We start from the raw sequence: 25221 nt of genomic DNA, 5'->3' as shown, positions 1-25221 counted from the left end.
TGCATCATGATTCAAATAATTACGTATGTAGATGTACATGTTATCAATGATTAAAAAAATTAACGGATATATTACTTGACAAAAATATTAAGATGAAGAGATGAAAATAAATTACTAATATAAGACAGTGAAAAATTAATTTTTTAAATAGGATGAAATGAGTATTGAAGAAAGAAAGTCGATCATAGCACCCAACATCTTCAAGAAGACAATCCAAGAATTCAATGTCTTCAACTTTTTCATCTCCGATAACTAGTGTTTTGGTAAGTCATGACAATAGTTTACATGAAAAAAAAGAAAGTCAAATGTTTCAATCATATATAATTGCAGTGGACAGAGATCAATCGTAATATTTCGACAAAAAATAAGATATCGTGTCGTCTCATCTTTATGAAGACGTCTATTAATTTAAACTTTTTTAGTGGTACTATAGAAAACACCTCATTTAAGAAAATAATGTAAAATATATAATTAGACAACATTATTTATACTATCTTATAATCACTTAATATTATTAAAAAAATTAAAATAAAATTGTATGATAAAAATATTTGAGGGTATAGGTGTAATGTTTGTAAAATCCCAAGGGCATATATGTCTTGCTGAACACCTTATAGCAAAAGAAGTAGGCTAAATTCTTTAGTGAATCCGAAAGTCTTTTATCCGAAGCAATGTCATCGATAATCCATTGCTCTTGCTTCCTCACTCGCCCGTCTTTCTCTAAACCCCAATTTCCAGGTTTGTTACTGCTCCATCTTTCTCTAAATTTGAACGTTCTTTGATTAGTTTATTGTTCATCTTTGTTTTTTTTTGTTCTTTTTGCTGTTGCCGCGGCCGTCTTTCGGGTGGGCCTGAAATTGGGCTTCGACTTGAAATGAGTGAGTTAGGAGTCGCCACCGACCATTTTAAAAAACATTTAGGTAGGTCAGACACCATTTTACCTGGTCTGCGTTTTACCATAAATGTGTCGGGTTCGGGAGTCAGTTACAGTCAAGGAACGATTAGCACCCTTGAACTGCCCTTTCGATACCAATTAATTTGTCGGTTGTCTTTAATTGTTGTTGTCGGAATTGGGCTTGTGTTGTCTCGAGTCTAATATCCTTCGCTGTGAAGTTGAAATTGACTCTGAATGAACCTGAAAAGTTGTTTTTTGACAGTCAGCCGCCCCTTCGCTGTGAAGTCGAGCTTGTGTTGTCTTGAGTCCAATATCATTCGTTGTGAAGTTGAAATTGACTCTTAATGAAACTGAAAAGTTGTTTGTTTCCATTCAGTCACCCATTCGTTGTGAAGTTGAGCTTGTGTTGTCTCGAGTCCAATATCCTTCGCTGTGAAGTTGAAATTGGCTCTGAATGAAACTGAAAAGTTGTTTGTTGACAGTCAGTCGCCCCTTCGCTGTGAATTTGAGCTTGTGTTGTTTCGAGTCTAATATCCTTCTCTGTGAAGTTGAAATTGACTCTGAATGAACCTGAAAAGTTGTTTATTGACAGTCGCCCCTTCACTGTGAAGTTGAGCAACCACCATCAATTTTCTGAATGCACTTTTAAATCGAGCATCTTTCATCTTGAAGTTGAAATTTGACTCTAAAAGCTGTAAAAAAAATTATGAGTGCTAAAAATAATAAATGTGATGCTCTTAAGTATGTCTAAGATACATGCAACATGAATGAGTTATGTTTTAGCTCTTGGATTGGAAACCCGTGTTTTGTCTGCCAATCTGGTCCTTGGAATCGATCATGCCCCATTTGCTTCTCGAGCTTTGGCTTTATAGACCTTTCATGTCTAAGACTATTTTGTTTGAAAAAAAATTATCCTTTTTTCTTGTTTTAGGAGGGAAAAGGATGAAAATTCTGTAAAATATTGTTCGCAGTTGAATCAAATTGTAAACATGAGTTCAAAGTATACAAAAGGAATCAATATCTCTTTTAATGCTTTTAGAGTTATATCTCTTTGACAAATAATCAAATGAGTGAGTTGGCTTTAGGTTGACCTAAGGTTTCAGCCATAAAAAAGTCTTTTTTTTTTGTTATTGCAACGTGCTTTTTTTTGGTTTGACATTTTAATTGAGTGCAGACAAAATGACGCAACTAGCATGATCAATTACTAGACCTTTTATTTCAGTCCTCTGAAATCTTCCATTTGTTCAAGCCTCGTAAGCTCCTCTAACAAAGGTAGTGTAGAAATATCGGTCTAAAAATGAAATTCCTGAGTGCTTGTGTGAATTTGACTATAACAGGTGTTCTTTAACTCCCTTAGTCCATCATTACCGAAAATTTCTTGCTTAGATAAATTTGATTTAATTTGTCATTATCTGGCTAGCTGAATCCATAAAGCTGGGGCGTTTAACAAATTGCTTTAGAGGGACAACTTAACTTTATAATCAAGTTAACTGAAGGGTTCATCTCATGACAAAGTCTTCGGCCGGACAATAACAGTGGAGCAAACACCGAATTACCAAGTGTTCGAGCAATGTCACGGTTTAAACGTAATTTACTCATAAGGCCAGGGCTTTCAAGTTTCCTCTATAACCAATTGCCTTAGTGGAATAGCTCAGCTTTACGGATTTAATTTCTTAAGTTTGTCAAGAAGAACCTGTTATAGTCTAGGTGTTGAAAGTCAAGGAATCTCATTTTTAGAGTTCAATTTCCAAGCAACTGACCTAAACTAGATTTACCTACTCGACTATTCCATCTGTAAAGATAATGATCATTGAACGTCTTAAATAAAAAGTATACTAATGTCATATGCAAAAGGATGCCCCATGTTGTCCGCACCTTATGAAAGGAAAATGTTATATTGGTCTATTGCAAGAGCAGGGTACGGTGTTTGAGTGCATATTCTGGGTAAAGTCAAATTCCTTGTTTTAAATCATGTTACTTCGTCAAAGATCTGTAACTTTGAACCATTTACAGAGTTTCTTAATTCAGATGATATTCAAAGAATTGCAAGTTTGCAAATGTGATTAATTGCTTAACGTCTTTAAAGTAACATAAATTTATTTAAAAGTCCTTACAAAAACTTGAGGAAAAAAATAAAAAACAAATTCTAATAGAATGCCTCAAATGATGAAATGATCTTCCTCACTTGGATGCCCCCAAGTTGTTGAAGTCGATCCAGTTCTGGTTACGCATCTTCTGCACGACTCTCTTGAATGTATAACAATTCTCAATTGTGTGCCCTGGGACACCGTCGTGATATTCACAATGAGCATTCTCGTCATACCACTTGGGGTATGGGGACTTCATGGTTTCCACCAGGTATGGTGACACTACATGGGTGCCAAGAAGTTACTGGTAAAGCTCTTTGTAGGTCCTGGGAATAGAATCAAAATGTTCCTATTTTTTATGAGACATGTGAATGTAATAAAAAAGAAAAATAATGTGAAATATGCAGGAATGCATGATACATACAATGTTCGAGGCATTGATAAAAAATGTGTCTGTTATTAGAAATAATCCTTATTGGAGGCAAAAGTGTTTTATCTTTTAAGAGACAAAAATATCCTGACAGCTTCTGACATGTTTACTAGTCTTCTACCTTCGTCTGTCACCGGTTGAATAACCTGTCGAACCGCTCTGGCTTCTCTGGATGAACCGTGCAAATGTTGAGTTTCTTTTTGTACTGGCCCAAGAAGTCTCAAATGACTGCATCTCTGACATTTATCTTTTGTTGAATATGTTCCCAACGAATATGTCATTGGAGCCCTCAATTGATAGGAACTATGTAAAGTTCATTTGTTTGTTTCTTGAATTTGTCAGTAATGATCTCCAATTTCAGTTATCGTTTTGTCATTGTCGTCTTTGAAGGGACTCCTAAGATCAGTAACCTTCGTCTTGACCCTACAACCTCTGCCAATTAGTTCTTCAAATATAGACTTTCATTGTGCTTGATGTAGACCTAGTTCATTTTGAGTCCTTTATAATGCATCAGAGTGATATACTCTTCAATTGTGGGCACCACGTCTTCTGGATTGAATGTGACACATAGTCGCCTTGTAGACTATCCTCTGCATTTTCATCTCTTGTATTACAACCCTTTTGTTCATTAATGCAATATATTTATGTTTAACAAACACGTTTTTGGTAGATCAACACCTCTTTTGAATAAAGCAAATGATGAAAATAAAATAAAAAAGAACAAAAATGAAAAGAGTTAGTGAAGTAAAAATAATTAAATCAGTCATGAAAACAAAAGTCCTACCCCACATGCTAATTATTCCTACCCGGACATAATATTTATCCCGCATGTTAATTTCAAACAAATTTTAACCTCATATTTGTCTAGTTCGCATGCTTTGAACAGAAAGTAAAGCAGGAAATAATTCAAGCATCCTAGGGTTTGAAATGAGGTTTTAGGGTAGGCTCCATTTCTCTATAGTGTCCCGGTTTAGGTTCTAAAAAAAGGTACCCGAGTTCTCATTGCTGGTGCCCCTTGGGCTTATCAGACCCTTAGTCCTAAGCCCATTACAAACTTATGTGGATTAAGTTAAACTCGGGAGGAAACATTCTCTTATGCCCATACGGAGAATAAATTCACACGAAGGCATAAGGTATATGAATCCCGAAGGTTACTTGCTAGGCCCATACGGTGAATAAATTCACACGAATGCGTCGCTTTCACCCCCACTTAAAACGGGTTTGGAGCTCGGGTTTAGAGCCTTAGATGAAATTTTTTCAAAAATCTGAAATCATTGAAACAACGTCAGTACAACTATTTATTTGAAAAAAAAATAATCAAAGGTAAATAATTGAATAAATTAATTAAAATTAAAATTTATTATTTTCGCACAAAAAGACAACCGAAAATTAATTTCGGCCTGACTCACTTATCGATCCCCAGCAGAGTCGCCAAGCTGTCGTAGTTGTCTTTCGGGTGGGCCCAGAATTGGGCTTCGACTTGAAATGAGTGGGTTAGGAGTAGCCACCGACCATTTTAAAAAAACATTTAGGTAGGTTGGACACCATCTTACCTGGTCTGCATTTTCCCAGAAATGTGTCGGGTTCGGGAGTCGGTTACAGTCAAGGAAGGATTAGCACACTCGAACTACCCTTTCGGTACCAATTAATTTGTCGTTTGTCTTTAATTGTGAAAATTAAAATTAAAATTTAAAAAATTCAATTCGAATTAATTACCTTTGATTAATTGAAAATATCCCCCAAAAGTAAAAAATATTAGATAAATAATAATAAATAAATATTAAATAAATGAAAAGAAGGAAAAGAAAAAAATAATACTAAAATAAAGAAAATAAAAACATCAAATAAATTAAAAGGGAAAAAATGAAATAAAAAGTAATAAACTAAATGAAATAAATATAAAAAAGGAACCCATAGATGAAGGAACATATGTTGAATTTACCCAAAGTTCAAAAGCATTGTTTTTTTTCTTTTTGATCTCACGCATGCAGAGCCTTTTTTAAGGCATTTGCAAATTTAGAGAAAATAATCTCAGTGATAAAAAATGCCTTATAATATACGATTTTAACCAACTTTTTTTGGATTTGCCAAAATGACCAACTAAATCGCAATGCGATCGATAATTCGCAACGCGATCTCCGGTATCGCAAATCAGTTTCCAGATTCGCAACGCGATTCTGACTATCGCATTGCGATTTCCCAAATTCGCGTTGCGATTTCCCAAATCCGCGTTGCGATTTTCCTAATTCGCAATGCGAATACATAAATCACAACGCGAATTTGGAAAATCGCAATGCGATTACGTAAATCGCAATGCGAATACGTAAATCGCAATGCGAATACGTAAATCACAACGCGAATCTGACTATCGCAACGAGATTCTGACTATCGCAATACTGAATTTCAAATTCGCAACTCGATTTCTGAATTCACAACAGGTTTTAGTTTCGCAACACAAATGTTTTGGGTATATAACTACGCAGCAACAACTCATAACCTAAATCCCTAAATCGTAACTCATTCCATCTCCATCTATCACTCTCTCCGGTGACATCCGTTCCTATATCCAACGACATCCTTCCCCATCCGGCAACAGGTTTTAGTTTCGCAGCTCGTTTGTTTAGTAAATTAATTTACAATAATGAAATCATCTAATGTTAATCATGTTTGGATAGATTTGTGTTTTGGAAGGTCATGGGAGAATGTTCATGGTGTTTTACAATATATGTCTTTACCCATGAATCTTCAACTAAAACTGTCATTAAAAAAGTTAACTTATGAAACTCTAATGTTACGTGTTGCAAATAAATTGAATTTAGAGCCCTAAGTGGGTTTAGGCTATCTTATCAGAGAAATGGTAAAGTTTATTTGTTAACCGACAATGAAGATGTTGAACGATTCATTGCTTACATTAGTGTTTCAAGTGATGATGTTACATTGTATGTTGTTGAACCTAGAAGTAGTGAAGTTGGGTCAGTAGCGGGTAGTAATCAACTAAGTTTTTCAACCCCAGTTTATGGTGCTCAAAATTTAATGGTTCCACCACAATTTCATCACCAAGAAAATATTGTTTCACCACATTTCCAATACCAAACACAATCTCAAAACCCACAACCTTTCCCTAATCCAAATCCCAATCAACTTTCAGCACCAAATTCCGGTTTTCGTATTGACCAGTTAGACGATGATGAGCCAACAGAAAAATTTATGAGTACTAGTCAGTATTCGAAATTTGATCTTTGTCAATACCCGAACTTTGATCTTGGTCAATACTCGGATTTTGATGATTTTTCAGAAGAAGAAACAGACCCTGCGTGTAATGATTTTGATATTGGTCAATACCCGAATTTTGATGATGAAACAGTCGTTGCCGAGGAAGATGTTGTTGATGATAATGAGGATGAAGTTACGACTGTAAATGAAGATGTTGAACATCCATTCTGTAATTCATATAACACTGAAGAAGAAAAAGAAGAAGAAAAAATCCCCAAAGAAAAGTCCCCGAAGAAAATGCCGCGGGAGTATAACTGGAATATGCCAGAATTACTTCAGATACCGGAAGAAAAGTTGGTAAAGATAGCAGTTGATTGTTACACAAAAATTATTCGTATCAAGAAAGATGATTGTTTTGATACAAAGGAAGACTTGAAGATAGCTTTGTATACGAAATGTGTGGAAGATGGCTATCAACTAAAAGTTAACAAATCAAGCAAAGATCGTTTCGAAACAAGGTGTATGATTAATAAAAACTGTACGTGGCGTATGATTGCAAAGAGGATAAAAGATTGCGAAATGTTTCAAGTTAGGACTTTTATTGATAAACATACATGTTCAAGAACCCAAGTTTTTCCTCACCATAGACAGGCAAACAAAAAGGTGTTGGGTGATTTTCTGGCTGAGTTAATGTTTTTGAATGGCAGGGTATATCGGGGACATGAAATTATGACTGACATGAATGCTCGGTTCAAGATTAGTATCTCATATTCTCAAGCTTGGAGAGCCAAATGTTATGCCTGGGTCGGTAACTCATATCAAAACAGATAGAGATGGACGCTTTGAGTTGTTGTTTATCGCCATTGGTGCTGCGGTTAGTAAATCAATATAATTTTGTTGACTCATTTTTTTTAGTTACATGCATTTCACATTTAAATGATTATATTTCTTGTGTATATGATTTTGTAGATTCGTTCGTTTATTAATTGCATGCACCCAGTTATTATAGTTGACGAAGCACATTTAAAAGGTCGATACATTGGAGTAAACTTATTAGTAGTAGCCATGGATGCTAACAATGGGATACTGCCAATAGCTTACGGGGTTGGCAAATCTGAAACCTCTGATTTATGGACATGGTTCATGGGGCATCTTAGGTATTACATAGGTCCTATTAGTAATCTGACAATCATATCCGATATGGCAAACTCAATTGACAACGCTGTTAGAAGGTGTTTCCCAGATGCTTTTTCATTTGTATAGAAATCTAAAATCAAGGTCTGCTGGTATAAAAAATCACAAATGGACATACTGGAAGGCTGTAAAAGCTTATCGGGAAGTGGATTTTAATAAGCATATAAACTGTTTAAGACGTGTTTTGCCTCAGTGTGCTCAAACACTAGAAGATGTCGGGTTTGAAAGATGGTCAAGAGTACATCAACTTGGAGCAAGATATGGTTTCTTGACGTCTAATAGTGCAGAATCAATCAACGCTCTAAGTCGTCATTCCCGAAAATTACCCATTACTATGTTAATGGAGTTTTTTCGAGCCTCTATTCAACAGTGGTACTACAAGAAAAGAAACCATGCAAGTATTATTTCTTTAAATTCGTAACTTATCATATATTTTACTAAGTATTATTTATTTAAATTTACAGGAACATTGGAACATCGTGTTACACCATGGACTGAAAAAAAGATAACGAAACGTATTGTGAAGTCAACGTCATGGAGAGTTGAACCATGTTCAAACACTTTGTTTGAAGTACTGGATAATAACTTAAATGGGCTTGTCGATCTAAATGCAAAGACGTGTAGTTGTATGAAATGGAAAACATCTGGTTATCCGTGTGGCCATGTTATAAAAGTTTCTCTTCATCTAAACCAAGATGATTAAAGCGCATACGCTATGGATTGCTACACTACAGAAGTATATCGACAGACTTATGGCGAGATTGTCTACCCTATTCTACATCATTCTGAGTGGGACATACCAGATGACTTACAAAAAATTTTGCCACCAGCCATGGACAGAAGGCTACCTGACCGACCAAAAAGTCACGATCGTATACCGTCTAAGGGTGAAGAGAATAAGAGATCGACATGTAGTCGGTGCAAGGAAAGTGGTCATACAAGGTTGACATGTGGATCACCAGTGTCATCACAATCATCTTTTCCTCTACCAAAATATGGATCCTCATCAAAATCCCAATCACAACCGGCTTCACCTTTTGGGACTGTTAACTTAGGTGATTTTTAAATGCAAACGTTGTATTATGTGTATATTATGTGTGAACTTTTAACATTTTCAGTTAGGCATATATTAGTAACTTGAGTTTGAACATTGCTATGATATGTTAAGTTGTTATCACTTATTAGACATTCATTTGACTATCGCAACGCGGAAATCGCAACGCGAATATGACTATCGCAACACGGAAATGACTATCACAACGCGGAATTGACTATCGCAACGAGAGAATCGCAATGCGAAATGAAAATCGCAACGAGTGAATCGCAATGCGAAAATGAAAATCGCAACGCGAAATTAGTTTCGCGTTGCGATTTTCATTTCGCATTGCGATTCTCTCGTTGCAATAGTCTGTTTTGCATTCAACATAATGCATATTGAAATCAACAAATAACCTATTACATTTCAATCAATTAAACAAGCACAAATAATAATTATGTACACATCAATTAAACAAAACAACATTTACAAATCATCTTTTACAAATCAATTAAACAATCAAAAAATAATAATGAATTATTTCCTCATCAATTATTGAATCAACTTTTGCACCCATACATCCATTTCACGCAGCTCACTTCAGGATTAACCTGCAGAAACCAAACATTGAATCAACAACACTTTCTACACATCTAAAACCTACAAACAGTAAATTATTGAATTCTAGCTACTTAACCAAACATTTTCAAACCAAAAAGAGTATATATGTTTAACAACACTTGCATTTGACTTACAAATTGTTTATGGACACTTTCATAATGCGGATGCAGGTAGGCAGCGTCTCGCATATATCGCTCTAGCCATAAAATACCGAAACCACAAGCCTACTGCACATCTATCTCTATCGGTGGGAGGTAGAAAATGTGTACTTCCTGTCGTCAAACGCTATAAGCACATGCATACGAGATAACCAAAATCCCCTCTGGCTTCCTTCGTTTGTTGTGGCGCGGTCTCCTCTCTTATAACTTAACATTGAACTTCTTTGTCTTCTTGTTTCCAGACCTAGTCCAATAATTAATTGCATCCAAGAATTTAGCCAAATGAGAGCTCCATCCCTTAATAATATATATCAAATCAGACAATGATATGTAATTTATCATGCTATCATATACTTTTGTCTTTAGGGATGGGAGCTGAAGCTCGACGAGAAGCCAATGAGTACGGTCCAAAACAGGGATAAACACCTGCATCGAAATGTAATAATTCAAATTGCGCACTTATTTATGAACACCTTTAAAATATTTAAACAAATATACTAGCCTTATCGACCTCCCACCATGCAGGATAAAGTTTAGCTTGTCCATTAGCCAACACATATGATTCATGCCGTTGATTCTTCAAGTGAACTACGTGAAAAGACGTCGGCATAATTGTATATCGTGTTTTTTTTTATATTTTTCTTCAATTTCCTTACAATTAGAAGACGTGTCACTCATGCATCAATATGTTGTTTTACAAAAAAGACATATATTATTGAATTACATAAATTTAAAAAAAAATTAATCAAACTGAAATATAAGAAGAAATATAAGACTTACCCCCCATCGAAATAGTCGTTGTCTTCAACCCCTAATAATACACCCCACCAAGACCGTTCAATCAACAAATGCATATCATCGTTGATTTTGTATATGTCAGCGTAACACCCTTGGCTCCGCTCATGTAGATAAAAATCAACTGCGGTCTTAGCCCAAAGGGTATTATCCAGAATTATTTCCGGTAGTTGTTTCCTCTCCACTTCATCTGTCGGAATGGTACTGGCCGGTAACTTATACGAAAGCCAACAGTCATCCATCATGTCTGGCACGTGAGGGGGCTTCTCAATAATTCAATATATTACGCCGTGTGAATCGGGCTCTAGAATGTTGGGAGGGACCTTTTCAACGATGACAGTGACCTCTTGAACGGTGGGAGGGGACTCTTGAGGGATGATAGGGGCCTCTTGAACGATAGGGGAGGCCTCTTGAATGATGACAGGTGAGTCGGGCTTTTTCTTACGGATTCTTCGCACTATTGGAGTGAACGGAGACGTAATGGCACGTGCACGCCGTCTGATGCGTGAACTCCGTCTTGCAATAAAAACCCGACGTAGAGCACCCACCTTAGCGGGCCGCTAAAAATAAATTAATACATAAATTAGTAAATAAACAGACATGATATTAAACAGTGAAAACAAAGACAAATATATTTCAAACTTGCACGGTATTCACCCAAGTCATTATTATATCATTGTTCACAAAATGCATCAGATAACATTCCAGAAGTAAACACTTATATAAACATTTAAAAGGACAACATATAGGTTTAGTGCAGGTTCAATGACAACATAAAGAGTAGTAGTTTATTCTTGAAACTTAAATTTTCAACACTGTGAAGTTAGTATTTGTCTTTTGGTTGAAGTAATGCAATTCATTCAAGTTTCAATTTGCAGAAGAAGAATAGAATCTGAAACTTAAAATCGCAACGCGAAAATGACTATCGCAATGCGAATTTGACTATCGCAATGCGATTTTCATTTCGCATTGCGATTCTTTCGTTGCGATAGTCAAATTCGCATTGTGATAGTCATTTTCACATTGCGATAGTCATTTTCGTATTGCGATTTTGTTGTTGCGATTTTCATTTCGCATTGCGATTCTCTCGTTGCGATAGTCATTTTCGCGTTGCGATAGTCATTTTCGCATTGCGATAGTAAACTATTCTTCTTCTGCAAATTGAAACTTGAATGGATTGCATTACTTCAACCAAAAGACAACCAAAAACAAATACTAACTTCACAGGGTTAAAGAATAAACAGTTAAACAGTATTGGCAGCAACCGAATGAATTTACTAAGCAATCTAAGTGAAATTACTAGTAAATTTATCATCAAGTTAAATATGAAAAATATTAAACTTACCTCGTTGCGTAGAGTATGAACATAATTCTGCAACGATGCTACAATCTCACGTAGAGCTGCTACCTCACCACGTAAAGTAGACACCTCAACACGCCATGCACCATTGTCATCGCGTAAAGTACCGACCTCCTCACGCAAGGCATTGACCTCATTACGTAACTCCCCTAACTCATCCCGTGGAGGTGGAGGTGGAGAACAGGGAGATAAACGTCGTGGCATCTTTTCCGGTCGTCTATCATGAGGTGATGGTGAAGAAGAGGCTCGATGATGTGACAGAATAGGTGATGACTCTCGTTGTGGAGGTGTATATTCGGGTCGATCAGGTGATGGCTCTGGGTGAGGTGATGGCTCTCAAAGTGGTGGCTGCTCATCATCCGTGCCATCAAAAAAAAGCTTACTAGCTTGCCACCAATCAGTGACAAGCTCAGCTTCCGTGGGTGTCAGCCTCTGTAATGGAGTGTTGGCCTCCTAACAATATAAAAGCTCAAACAAAGTTAAACGTGTACTAGTAATAACTTGTTTATAAACATATGTTAGTATTTGTGTTAACTTACATTATTTATTGTAGTATACGGTAGTAAATCTTCCCATTGCTGCAAGGACCGTTTCCTCTTCCAAGAAATAGCCCTAGGAATATCATTAGAAGTTTTTAATGCATATGTCTGCATGGCGGGTAAAGCCTCAAATATCCAAATCTACAAATAATATAATAACAAACATTAGTAATTGTTAAAGAATTAATTATAATTTTGGAAACATTATATAAAAATTATTACCTTAAAGGCCCAAATAAAGCCTGACAAAGTGTATTTGGAACCATCGCCACGCAAAATTTTCCGATCATTAAAGGCAGACGACAACTTATTCCGTGTAGCTCTCCATAGATACGAACCCCACGGAAACAGGTTCCATGCATTTAGGTCCTCTACCAATTTAATTAGATCAATAGGAATAGGTTGTCGGGCCTCTCTGCCTAAAAAGTCGGCTTGCAAAAGTATTAGAAGGCATACTCGGACAACATCGACGTCATCCATCCGAGTAAAACCATTTTTCTTATTTAATAATCTCGTCAAGTCTTCCACGTGTAAATTCGACTTCTCCGTTGACAGCTCAGGAAAAACCCGGGAAAACCATGATAGGCGGGTAATATGTCTAGTGTACCGATCTACATCATCGTGTCCGAAACATACACCGTGATTAAGCAAAACTCCTCCCGCCCAAAACACGTATACGCCGGTGGAAAATCAAACCATATCTCTTCATCACGACGTTGTATAGTCTCTGGTAGATCGCTAGTCATGGTTTGAAGAAACAGATGGGTCAACATAGCATCTCCACCCAGATGTTGTACTTTCAGCCATGGCCTGAAGCAAGTATCCTCAAATATTTCTCTTTGTGCAGGTGAAAGCTTCGACGCAATTGTTTTGGCCAGGCTTGCTTTATTTCTTAAGGTCAATTGAGCCGAATAAAAGTTCTGCAAAAACAATAAACATACCAATTTAGATATACCAAAAAGTACACTGTGAAGATATGAACAATAAACATAAAGAGTAGTAGTTTATTCTTCAAACTTAAATTTGCAACACTTTGAATTTAGTATTTGTTTTTTGGTTGAAGTAATGCAATTCATTCAAGTTTCAATTTGCAGAAGAAGAATAGTTTCTGAAACTTTAAATCGTAACACGAAAATGAAAATCGCAACACGAAAATGACTATCGCAACGCGAATTTGACTATCGCAACGCAAGAATCGCAACGCGAAATGAAAACCGCAACTACAGAATCGTATTGCGATTGTCATTCTCGGTTTCAAATACTAAAATTGAAAGAAACTTGAATGGATTACATTACTTCAACCAAAAAACAAAACAAGGACAAATACTAACTTCACATGGTTAAAGACTAAACAGTTTAGCAGTATTGGCAACAATCGAATGAATATAATAAGCAATTTAAGTGAAATGGTTAATCTATTATTGAAAACACCAGTAAACTTATCATCAATTTCAATATGAAAAACCTAATAATAATGCAAAAATTTCAAAATAAAAAATAATTAAAAAAACTAACCCTCGGTGGTTGATTTGGTTGATTTTCCATTTCTGACCGTGAATGGTTTCGCCGGAGATGGAGACTGATATCGTCGGCGATGGGGACTGATTTTGTCGGAGATGGGGACGGATATCGCCTTAGAGAGTGAAAGATGGAGATGAGACTGAGTTGTGATTTAGGGTTTTAGGTTATGAGTTACGATTACGGGATATACTGTGGACGGTTCAGTGTTATGATATATTAATATATTCGTGTTTGGAATTTGAAAAAAAAATACGCGTTGGATACGAATGGCGCTATGTAAATCACATTGCGATAGTCAGATTCACATTGCGATAGTCAGATTCGCATTGCGATTTACGTATTCGCATTGCGATTTACGTATTCGCATTGCGAATTAGGAAAATCGCAACGCGAATTTGGGAAATCGCAATGCGATAGTCAGAATCGCGTTGCGAATCTGGAAACTGATTTGCGATACCGGAGATCGCGTTGCGAATTATCGATCGGATTGCGATTTAGTTGGTCATTTTGGCAAATCTAAAAAAAATTGGTTAAAAACGTATATTATAAAGTATTTTTTGTCACTGAAGTTATTTTCTCTTTAATTTAAAGAAAACTTTCCCTGTTAGTGCTAGCAACCAAGCAACCTTCAGTGGTAGCCATGGAACCGAGAACTCTCTTCCATTAAGCAACAACGGTCCAGCAATTCCCTCGGAAATCTGCACGTACTCGATCGGAATCTCACAATGGAAACCCAAAATCGTCTTGTAATCGAACCCCTCCAAGGGCAATCCAGATAATGACTTGCCCATTAATCTCTGCAACGACTCACGCCTAATTGCAACCGCCCTCTTGCTATCACCTAATTTCGATTCCAACGAATACTAAGGAATTGTTCCCGCCACAACAGATTTAATTATCTACTCGTCTTCCTCCGTTAAATCTGTCAAAGGCTTTTCATCGAACAATTTCTGGGCAGCTAATGTAGAGAGCTATAGATGAGTATTCGATTATGTCGATTCGATCATCATCAAGCCTTGCATAGTTAAATCCTAGAAGATAATCAACTTGTTCTAATTGATATTGCAGGGCCATGGAGAAGGAAATTAGTAAAGCCTAAATCTCAACTCCATAAGCGGTTCTCAGTATTGGAGAAATAGCAGTAATTTGAAGTGAACATTACCTTTCTTTTTTAATCAAATCAGAAATTGATAAACAGAGATGCAATGATAACATCATATAATTATTGTAAGATAAGCACTCCAAATCATCCAAACAAACCCGTGAAGAAATTCAAACAAAGATTGTTGAAAAAGAAAATAAGTAGGCCAAATACTTATCTCAATCGCGATTCTTAAGCTCCTCGAGTTGCTGGTTTAACTGCACGATTTTAACAAGAATGCTAATAACAGAGAAAAGGATCCAGTACAGAATAAGGGCGGCGACGATGAGAAACGCGTGGCGTTGGCTTAGTTAACGTCTTTGGTCAGTCCGCTAATTCGATTGCTGGTTCAAACCGGTGGCTCCTTGGTTTTCAGCAAGCAGTGATGGACATAATCCAGGTTCCAAGGATCCCAAAGTCGAACCATCTATCAATCTTCTCTCCGTTGATGTTTTTGTTGCTGAAACTGGTGACGTTGAGGCTCTAAAAAGCGCTGATTGGAAGTGGAAAGCGTGTAGCGTTGGAAGTGGCTTTTTTTTTTTTTGGAAATGGGGCCTGTAAAAAAAATAATTATAATATATAAAATAATAACAATTATAACAATAATAATAATAATAATAATATAATAATTTTGTAGATCCGGATAAAAACAAGTATCTACCGTAGTAATAGAGATTTGGGGTTCTTTTGATTCAGCTATATCTTGTGTTTCATGTGTTTTTTGCCCGGAAAAAAATGAATTTTTGATGCGAATTTGGGAATAAATTTTGGGGTATTGTAATGGGTTTTTGAAGAGTGATTTGGGAATAATACAAAGCAGCAATGTAAGCTTTTGGGGTTCTTTTAGTTCAGCTGTATGCCATGTTTAATTTGTTTTTACACCTTAAAATGATTGATTTTTTTATGCAAAATTGGAAGTAAATTTTTGTAACTTAATTAATTCGGATCAAGTATTATAGATTATCGTTATGCTCGAACCTCTAACCCAATTTTTTGCTTTCACGTCGCTAGTATTCTAACCATCGACCTTGGCTTCATCCTATTAGACTGACTAGTAGTTGGTAATTTAGCTATATGTCATGTTTCATATGCTTTATCCCTGAAAAAAATGATATTTTATGCTAAATTTGGAAATAAATTTAAAACTACTCGTAGAACTGAACTGATGGCGGAGAAAGCTATAATGAATGCAAATTTTTGGGAGGTTAAATTTGATGAGTGAAAACAGGGAAGGCGGCATCTTTTATGTGTAAAGTAGAAAATTTCCGACCATCCTTTAAAGATGTGAACGAGCCGGTTGAGATTCATCTTCTATCACGAGAACTGGGTAGAAGGTCCTTACTCCGTTGTCAAAAGTCGGATGGAAAGCGGGTCGTTGGTTGTATTTCATCACATTATGATCAGTTTTTACAACATTTAGCTGCGCTTGAGGTATGACGGTGAGTTTCATGAGCAGCTTCATTTACTCTTGTTATTTATTTCTGCTTATAGTATCAAAGATCAAGCTAGTTTTTGTAAGTAGATGTGTGTTTTGTACATATAGTGTGTATATAAAGCTTAAGATATATGATTCGAAACCTTGAATTTTATTTGAACTTTGCCATGTTTTAGTAGATGAAGTCACTTGTCGAGAATTAATGTATTTTCCTCTACTTTTATCGAACTTTTCTAATCAACTGATGCTGGAGGCAGGGAGATTTACCGTTAAGAGCTCCGGTGACAGCATTTCTTGCTACCAATGTCTTGATATTCACCGCTCCTTTCAAATCCCTAGCGGAAACATGTGAAGCAGATAACTCCATTTTCAACATGCCTTTACTGCTACTAGTAGCCCTTATTGGTGCCACGGTGGGAGGTATCTTTGTAATTCTTTTATCGTCTTTACTTCTCAATAATACAACTTTGAGTGCTTTGCAAATTACAAATGACACATGAACACGGTCCTGCAATTGGTATTTTATTGTTCAAACCATCTTTGTTTTACTTGAAGAAATTGTTAAACCTTAAGTACACTCGGAAGATATTCTAAATGACTAATTTGCTCGGTCCGAGATATGTCTCGGGTCACAAAAGCTGATGGTTTTCCCCTTCTAAACCCCGGAACTATTATTTCCCTGACAATCCGTAACTTGTACCTCAGGATTGCTTGCACGACAGAGGAGAGGCGAACTGCAGCGAGTGAATGAGCAGCTGCGCCAGATCAATACCGCTCTTAGAAGGCAGGCGAAGATAGAGTCATATGCTCCCACCCTGAGTTATGCTCCAGTTGTCGGTAGAATATCAGAAGAGGACATAATTGTTGATCCGAGAAAGGAAGAGTTGATTTCTCAATTAAAGAATGGGAAGAACCATTTAAGGAATCAAGAACCTGAGAAGGCTTTTCTAGAGTTTCAGACGGCCTTGGAGCTTGCTCGGAGTCTAAAAGATCCTATCGAAGAGAAGAAGGCTTCCCGGGGTTTAGGAATATACCACTCTGTTAACCCATCATCCCCATCTCAAATTTTGTAGTATTTGGTTATATGGGAACCATATATCCGATAATGAAAAAATCCCAAGTTGTTTATGAATACAATAGCAGCGAAGAAACAAGACGGGAGTAAATTGTAAAGCCTTTAAATGTATATAGCAGCGAATAAACGCGACGGGAGTAAATTGTAAAGCCTTTAAATGTATGTTATGTAATATCCATTGGAGTCTAAACGTTAGTTTGGTTTACTCAGGTGCTTCATTGCAAAGGCAAGGCAAATATCGAGAAGCCATTAAGTATCATTCAATGGGACTCAGGAAGCATATGGAGCGATCGCCGATTGTTACACCGAGCTCGGAAACCTGGAGAAAGCAAGGTAGATTCTATGACAAATATATTGCTAGGTTGGAAACGGACTGATGAGACCTGCTGCATATCCGATAGCTCTGCCTAATGTAATTCTGAATAGTTTTAGAGCTTGGCTGTTGTTTAGTTGCAGCCTTTGCAGATGCAGAACTTGTGAACTTTAACACTGTTTTTTGTTGGATCGTGTGCTTCAACTCTTCTTTTTCGTTGTTCTGAAGTAATCGATTAATGGCAGTTCGGTCCGTCACTTTATTGTTAAGTACCAGTTCGACCCGTTTTGTTGTAAGTACCCTCTTATTCAATTAAGTGGACTTCGACAATGGTTTTGCGATCGAAAAACGTCTTTCACGTTGTTTTTGTATAAATTTGGGTCCGGAACTGGGGTTAGTTGAACCAGGAGACGTTAAGTCGTGCTCATAATGCAGAATTTTGTAGACCCTTCGCTCCCTTCTTCAGTATGCATTGTTTGTTGCAGAAACTGAAGCTGTGAAATTGGTCATTATTTGGGATTTTCAACACGCAGGCCAGTCCGTCCCAAGTAATGATTAATTGATTTAAAATATGTATTTTTTATTAATATTTAATTATATAAAATATGTAAATATTAATATAAAATTATACTCTTAAATATTTTAAAAAAAAAGTGAAACGGGTAACTTATGAAAACTTGGGCCCAGGCTTAGGAAAAAAGATTTCGGCCCTACCTGTTATATATGAAATTATTATTTTACCCTTTCATATACAACTACTAGAAGAGTAAAATAAGATAATCATAAACGATGTCAACAAATTAGAACTCATTCTGAATTAAAATTTTAGAATTTTTATATAAGTTCTTACAATGACCATGTTCTAAAATAGCCCCTAAAACGTAAAATATCTTATATCAATATTTAAATCACCAATATCATTTTTATTTTGATCTTTTTGCTCATATGTCTAGTTAAAAAATTAATCTATCTTTAAGTTGTGTTCAATTCTTCGGAAACATATTAATTTATTTTAAGTCAAAATAAGTACCTAAAGTATTTTTTATCAAAATAAATACCTAAAGTATTCAAAAAAAATTATCTAAGTACCCTTAGTATTCTTTAATTAACGTCACATGTCAACTTTCATAAAACTTAGATGAAAATGTTTGAATAGTTTATGTACCTACTTTGACATAAAATACTTTAGGTACTATTTTGACTAAGAAGACAAATTTATATACTTACTTTGACCAAAAAATACTCCAGTTTAATTTAGATACTTATCTGTGACTTAAGCCTATTTTAAGTTGTGTTCAAATCACAAGAGTCAAGACCGTCAAACACAAATTAACGGCACGTTGACAAAAAAACTAATTTAGTACGTAGGTTGGGGCCTTACACAGAATGTTTTGAGATTGAAGGATCGATTTAGAATGAGGTCATAGTTTGGGGACTTCATGTGCAATTAACTCAAAATATAAAAGTAGACAATAGAATAAGCACTAAAAGAACGATGGTTTAAATATGTTCTATTTGTTTTCTATACGTGTGTTGGGGCAGCAACCCTATGGAATATATGAGAATACAATAAGAAGGATTGACACAATCAGGCAAACATATATGTAAATGCAATATAGAGAGAAGAAAAAGCTGGGTGCAATGCAATCTCGCTTCTATGTAAAAGGGGAGGAAAACACATTAAAAAGCCTCCTAAATGTTATTTTTTCTTTAGAACTCGAATAAAACCTGCAAATGAGAGGGAATTAAGGATATAATATATTACCGCACAAACCCTGATTTTGGATTTACTGATAGTACATTAGCTGCTGGGCAGCCGCAATGTTCTGGAACCTGCCATCGTATATGGCCTGGCTTGCTCCAGAAGTACCGACTGCCATCGCTGCTTGCTTGAGAGGGTGCTGTCCCTGAGGGTGCATTAGGGCGTGCACACTGCCCATTTTATTCATGGCAAGTTGCCGCTCGTAGTCTAAAATGTCGGTGGCTGAAAGCCCAGGCAACAGTGTGGCAGCAGGAGGAGGAAGTGGATTTGAAGTTGTCCCGGGTGGTGTAGGTTTGCTGCCCCATGAGCACTGCATAAAACAAATTAAAGAAGGGATTGAAATTTGAAAGTTGGAAGCACAATGCCACAACCTACGTTAGTTGGACTCAGGTGTGCCAGATTCTGGTATGCATCCGAAACAGGTATAAAGTTTTTTTTTTCATGTATTTGGAGGATCATTGAAAGTCATATCCACATAATGTGTTGAGCCCGAATGTCAGATATAGATCAGCAAAAACGAATCCAATGAAAACAACCGTCCATTGCTCATTTTGAGTAAAAGTTATGCAAAGAATTCCTAAAACATCCTCCTCCAAACGCTTCAGTAGAGAAGCCAAATTTCGAGTAAAAGAAGAGAATAAACCTTAATTTGCTTGCCACATAAAAACAAATGAGCGTTCCCCAGTTGAATAGCCAAAGCTGCCTCAGCATGAGTACTGTATCTCACAAAGCCAGTCTTTATCACGTTGGACTCGAACCTCCTCAATCACCCCATCACCAAGAGCGTGGAAGTGATAGTGGAGTTCATGTTGGGTGACCTGCCGGAATAAAAGATAATCAGTTTTATTCAAGAACTTAACATGTTCCTTTACAGTACAAAGTAAACACAAGGCCAACTCTTGCAAGCACTCAAAACTGCATTAGAGGATGGGATTGCTTGGGGTCCAAATACAGACAGACGTTTCAAGCTCAAACCATCATTGGTTGAAAAGTTTATTAGAAGAATGGGAGTTCTCAAGGTCCATATATGTTACTTGCCTCGGGAGCAAGATTCCCGACGTAAACAGTAGTATATTGAGGATTATTCTCAGGAGCCTCGTTGTTGGTTGTTGTCTCTTTAGCATCCTCTGCATCCAATGCTAAAAATGTAAGTTCATTTCATATCCACCACAAATTTAAAGACCCATAAAAAGGTTGAATAGAAGCAATAAAATACTGGTGACAATTTTGGGGTTTGCATTGAACGAAACAATAATAATGTGAATGTTTGATTTGAAAGCTGCAATAAACACACCTGATGAGCCATTGGTTAGCTCTACCACACTTCTGGCATCAGAACTCTGCTTGTCATCGCTGGTACAAACACCCTTCGTTGCCCAGTTTTTTTTTTTTGATAAGAAGATAGGCCTCATTAAAAAACCCCTTCATGATTAATGGAACAAAAAAATGTTCCTTAGTCAGCAGAAGGAGGAAAAGAGTGCCTTAATAACCATTAATAAACAAGAGTTACATAATGTTTAACAACAGAACTCTCCCTTACAATAATAAACCCAAATGCTGAAAGAATCCATACACACTGAGTATAAATTAGTGCTAACTGCAGTTCTTTCAGCTCAGCTGCTATAATTTAATGAAACGATACTATAAACAAGGTACAATTTATGACAAAAGAAAGGGAAACTTATTTTCAGATAACTATTTCAGCAACCTATAAAGAATAACTTCCAAGCATGAAAGAAATGTAATCAGATTTTGATGCGGAAATTCACAGCTTTATTGATTAGCTAAAGCTGAAGTCAATGAAGATAAAACTTATATTGAGTAGAAAGCATTTATCTTACCACTTAAAAAACTAATTGCACTTTGTGAATCCTGAACAGATAAAAGAAGATATCAATAGATGAAGCAACATTATAATGGAAGAGAAAAACAGAGCCACCAGAAGGTTAACCAAGAAACAGTACCTGCTGGTTGCGAAATGAAACAAACCCAAATCCTCTTGAACGTCCAGTTTTCTGATCCCACATAACCCGTGCATCCCTGAAATCAGTAAAAGCATCAGTTTTGTTATTCATATATGATCACTCTAATAGCAATATGGAAAACATTAATCGAGGTTTACTGACAAATAAATTTGCACTTTCCAGATAGTTTAGCATTTACTTGAATAAGTAACAGCACGTGCATTTACTGGTATCAAGATCAAAGGATGTGGTGCTTACGAAGAACTGGGATAAACAGAAAAGCAAGCAAACATCATTGCATCAGTAACCTCAGGACTGAGATCCCCAACAAAAATGTTAAAGTGACCTGCACCAATTATGATAGTATAAAAAAAGTAGATTAAAAGATAATAATTTCCAACTCATAATACATGTCTGAGAGGAAATTTTGCAAACAAAAACACGCACAAACCCGATGTATCCTCTCCTGACCAGTAGCATATGCCCAATTGACGTTAATAAGCTGTCCAAATCTGCAGATTACATGATATGAGGTAAAAGCACGCTCAAAATAAAGTAAGAGGGGAAAAAGAATTCGAAATTAACACTTACAAATGCCTTCCATTTAGAGATAATATAGCAAGAGCAGCTGATCTGCGATCGAAGTAGTGGATAAATCCATATGATGACTGCTTAATTAGAGAGAGAAAACAAAAGGCATGTCAATCACTTGGTAACCAATAGGCTAAAGGAAAAGGGCGAAAGCCTATTAAAGAATGTTAACCATAGAACATTTTCCTTTCTGATAAACAATACCTTTTCCTTTCTGATTAGCTTGCAACCTTCAACAGGACCAGTACTTGCAAAAACTTCTTGGAGTAATGGTTCAGTCACTTGTGTATGGATGTTTCCCACATACCTGTAGTTTCTCAAAATAAAAACTAGAAGTTTAAAAGGAAAAGAAAAAAATAAAAGGCTATAAGTAACTTCCTGGGTTGTGAGGAAGAGGAAAGAACATAAAAGCTATTACATTTGGAACACTATTCAATCATCAAGTCAAAGTGATAACAGCTCAGAATTTAGCATTTAGGGCACCAACAACATTTTCAACCACCATATTCACGAAGGAAAGTGTACACAACATCAACATGTATGGACATAAAGCATAAAAGTGACTGGGAAGTTGCTCAATTAAGAAGGGGTAACAACAAACACACAAAATGAAGAAGAAAAAGAAGGAAATAAGAAGAAAATAAAATCTAGGCAAAAACTCACACACTGCGGCAAGTACTTTGATCAAAACCAGGAGGCAGATTTCCACTTGGGATTGGCTCTATCTGCAAAATAAATATGTGAACAAGAAGGGAAATAGAGAAGGGGAAACAAAGAAATGATGTACAAAATGTCCCTTTCCACAACCAAATTCTAAAGCTTTAAAATGACCACATCAAAGAAGGACGATTTTTTTAAGGTATCCAACACTCAACCTATAAAAGGCAAACAAGTTGCACTTTCAACTTAAAGCCAAATACTATTATATCTGTTTGCTTTCACTGTGATCCCTTTAAAACCCTTTGGTATTTCAGAGGAAACCAGACCAAAATATTCCGCCTATTCTAGACAAACATACTTTAGCAGAATTGTAGTGCCTGCTCTAAATGTATCTTTGAGAGAATGCAGATATATTAAAAGTACCATGTAGGCATGTACTTATAAATTCGATTCATGGAGTTAGTCTAAAGAGTCCCAATTCCCAAAATGAAATTCAGGAACCAAACCATGTTTTATGTCCTAACACTACTATTAGGAAAGAAAGGAATAAATAAATAAACTGCACATTTTTACCCAACATTTGCAAACACGAGCTAACGATAGCACGTATAAGCATGAACAAATAGTAGAAGGGTTGTCCAAGAAAGATAGGTAAGGGAACTAAAAGACATCTAATCATTTTTCAACATTTGCAAAACAATAAGAAGATTTTGATAACAAGTTAAATAAAACCATAGTAGTGAAAAACGCCAGTAAATGAGAATGAAAACACCTATTAGCTTGCAAATTGCAACTTCAAATAAGAGAAATAACATTGCAATTTCAAGCAATGATGAAAATTGAAAAATATTAAGAAACAGAACAACCTCTCATCCAATTCCAAACCCGAAACAATGAGTCTCACTTTACAAAGGACAAATCCGTCCTCATTTCCAAAAAAAAATGCAGGAAAAGGAAAGGAAAGAATAACCTTTCCGATCAATAAAGCATGTCAGACCGCTGAAGGCAACAAAGCGGGAAAAAATCCACTCAACACATGCAAAACCCATGGGAAAAAGTTGTATTTCAAAAGCTAAATCATCGCCACATAAATTCCCTAACAATCCCTACCTCAACCAGTCAATTACAAACAAGAAACAAAAATACGAGCTCGAAGATCATAAAACGCAAAATCCAACAAATCATGCCTAAAAACCGAATCAAGTACTCCTAGATGAAGAGAAAAAATAAAAAAGATAATAGATTAAAAAAATAGTAGAAAACTTGTGGAGGAGCTAAGATGCCTGGGTGATAGAGAGACTGTTGTTGGAGGAGAGCTTGCTGCATCAAGGCTTGTTGCTGTTGTTTCAGCCTCTGGTGCTGCTTTTTTCTTTTTCCTTTACAAGGAGATTTTCTATGGAAAATTAATCGGTTTGTTTGGTTTCGAGAAAATCACCCCTTGTCTTCCTTCGCCTAGGGTTCGATGAGAGAAAATAATAAGAGAAAATAACCTCTGATAAAAAATATTTTATAATATACGATTTTAATCAATTTTTTTTGGATTTGTCAAAATGATCAACTAAATCGTAATGCGATCGATAATTCGTAACGCGATATCCAGTATCGCAAATCAGTTTCCAGATTCGCAACGCGAACTTCGACTATCGCAATGCGAACTTGGACTATCGCAATGCGAACTTGGACTATCACAATACGAATATATAAATCGCAATGCGAATATATAAATCGCAATGCGAATATGTAAATCGCAATGCGAATATGTAAATCGCAATACGAATATGTAAATCGCAATGCGATAGTCGACTATCGCAATGCGATAGTCGACTATCGCAATGCGAACTTGGACTATCGCAATGCGAATATGTAAATCGCAATGCGATAGTCGACTATTGCAATGCGAATATGTAAATCGCAATGCGATAGTCGACTATTGCAATGCGAATATGTAAATTGCCATGCGATAGTCCAAAATCGCAACGACTGGTGGTATTGTATTTGTTTCTTAAGAATTTTCTCTAAAAAGATAGTATTCACACGGACTTGTCGAAGACACGTATTACCACGACCACGACCACGACCCGACCCGACCCGACCCGAGACGGACGACGGCGGTGCGCGAGAGTCCCCCTTGTTCTCTATCACTCAACAAGGAAGTGGGAAAGTCAATCCTTAAATACCATTCCCAATAGTGTTTCCAATACTATGTGGGATTTAGCATTACCAACACTTGTTTCCAATACAATGTGATTATTCAGGAAACAATTAACAATCATGCACCTTAAAACAACTGAATCAACAACCAATTGCATTAGTATTATACGATTAAATATGTCATAATTAAATGTCAATCTACAATCAATCGCGATTATTGCAATTTTAAGCAAAACATTCAAAAATAATATCACTATTTAAGGCTCAATCTCACATAGTA

General features: G+C 36.3%; 2 pseudogenes; one reads left to right on the top strand and one right to left on the bottom strand.

The window, feature by feature from the left end:
• Positions 1 to 657: 657 nt before the first annotated feature.
• On the top strand, positions 658 to 17877 carry LOC120196067 (annotated as a pseudogene).
• A 2222-nt stretch (positions 17878 to 20099) lies between these two features.
• On the bottom strand, positions 20100 to 24221 carry LOC120196023 (annotated as a pseudogene).
• Between the last annotated feature and the right edge of the window lie 1000 nt (positions 24222 to 25221).

The sequence above is a fragment of the Hibiscus syriacus genome, unplaced genomic scaffold (genome assembly GCF_006381635.1).
Source record: "Hibiscus syriacus cultivar Baekdansim isolate YM2019G1 unplaced genomic scaffold, ASM638163v2 tig00117026_pilon, whole genome shotgun sequence".
Lineage (NCBI taxonomy): Eukaryota > Viridiplantae > Streptophyta > Magnoliopsida > Malvales > Malvaceae > Hibiscus > Hibiscus syriacus.
Note: the sequence above shows the minus strand (reverse complement) of the source record. Positions and strands in the feature narration are given on the sequence as shown.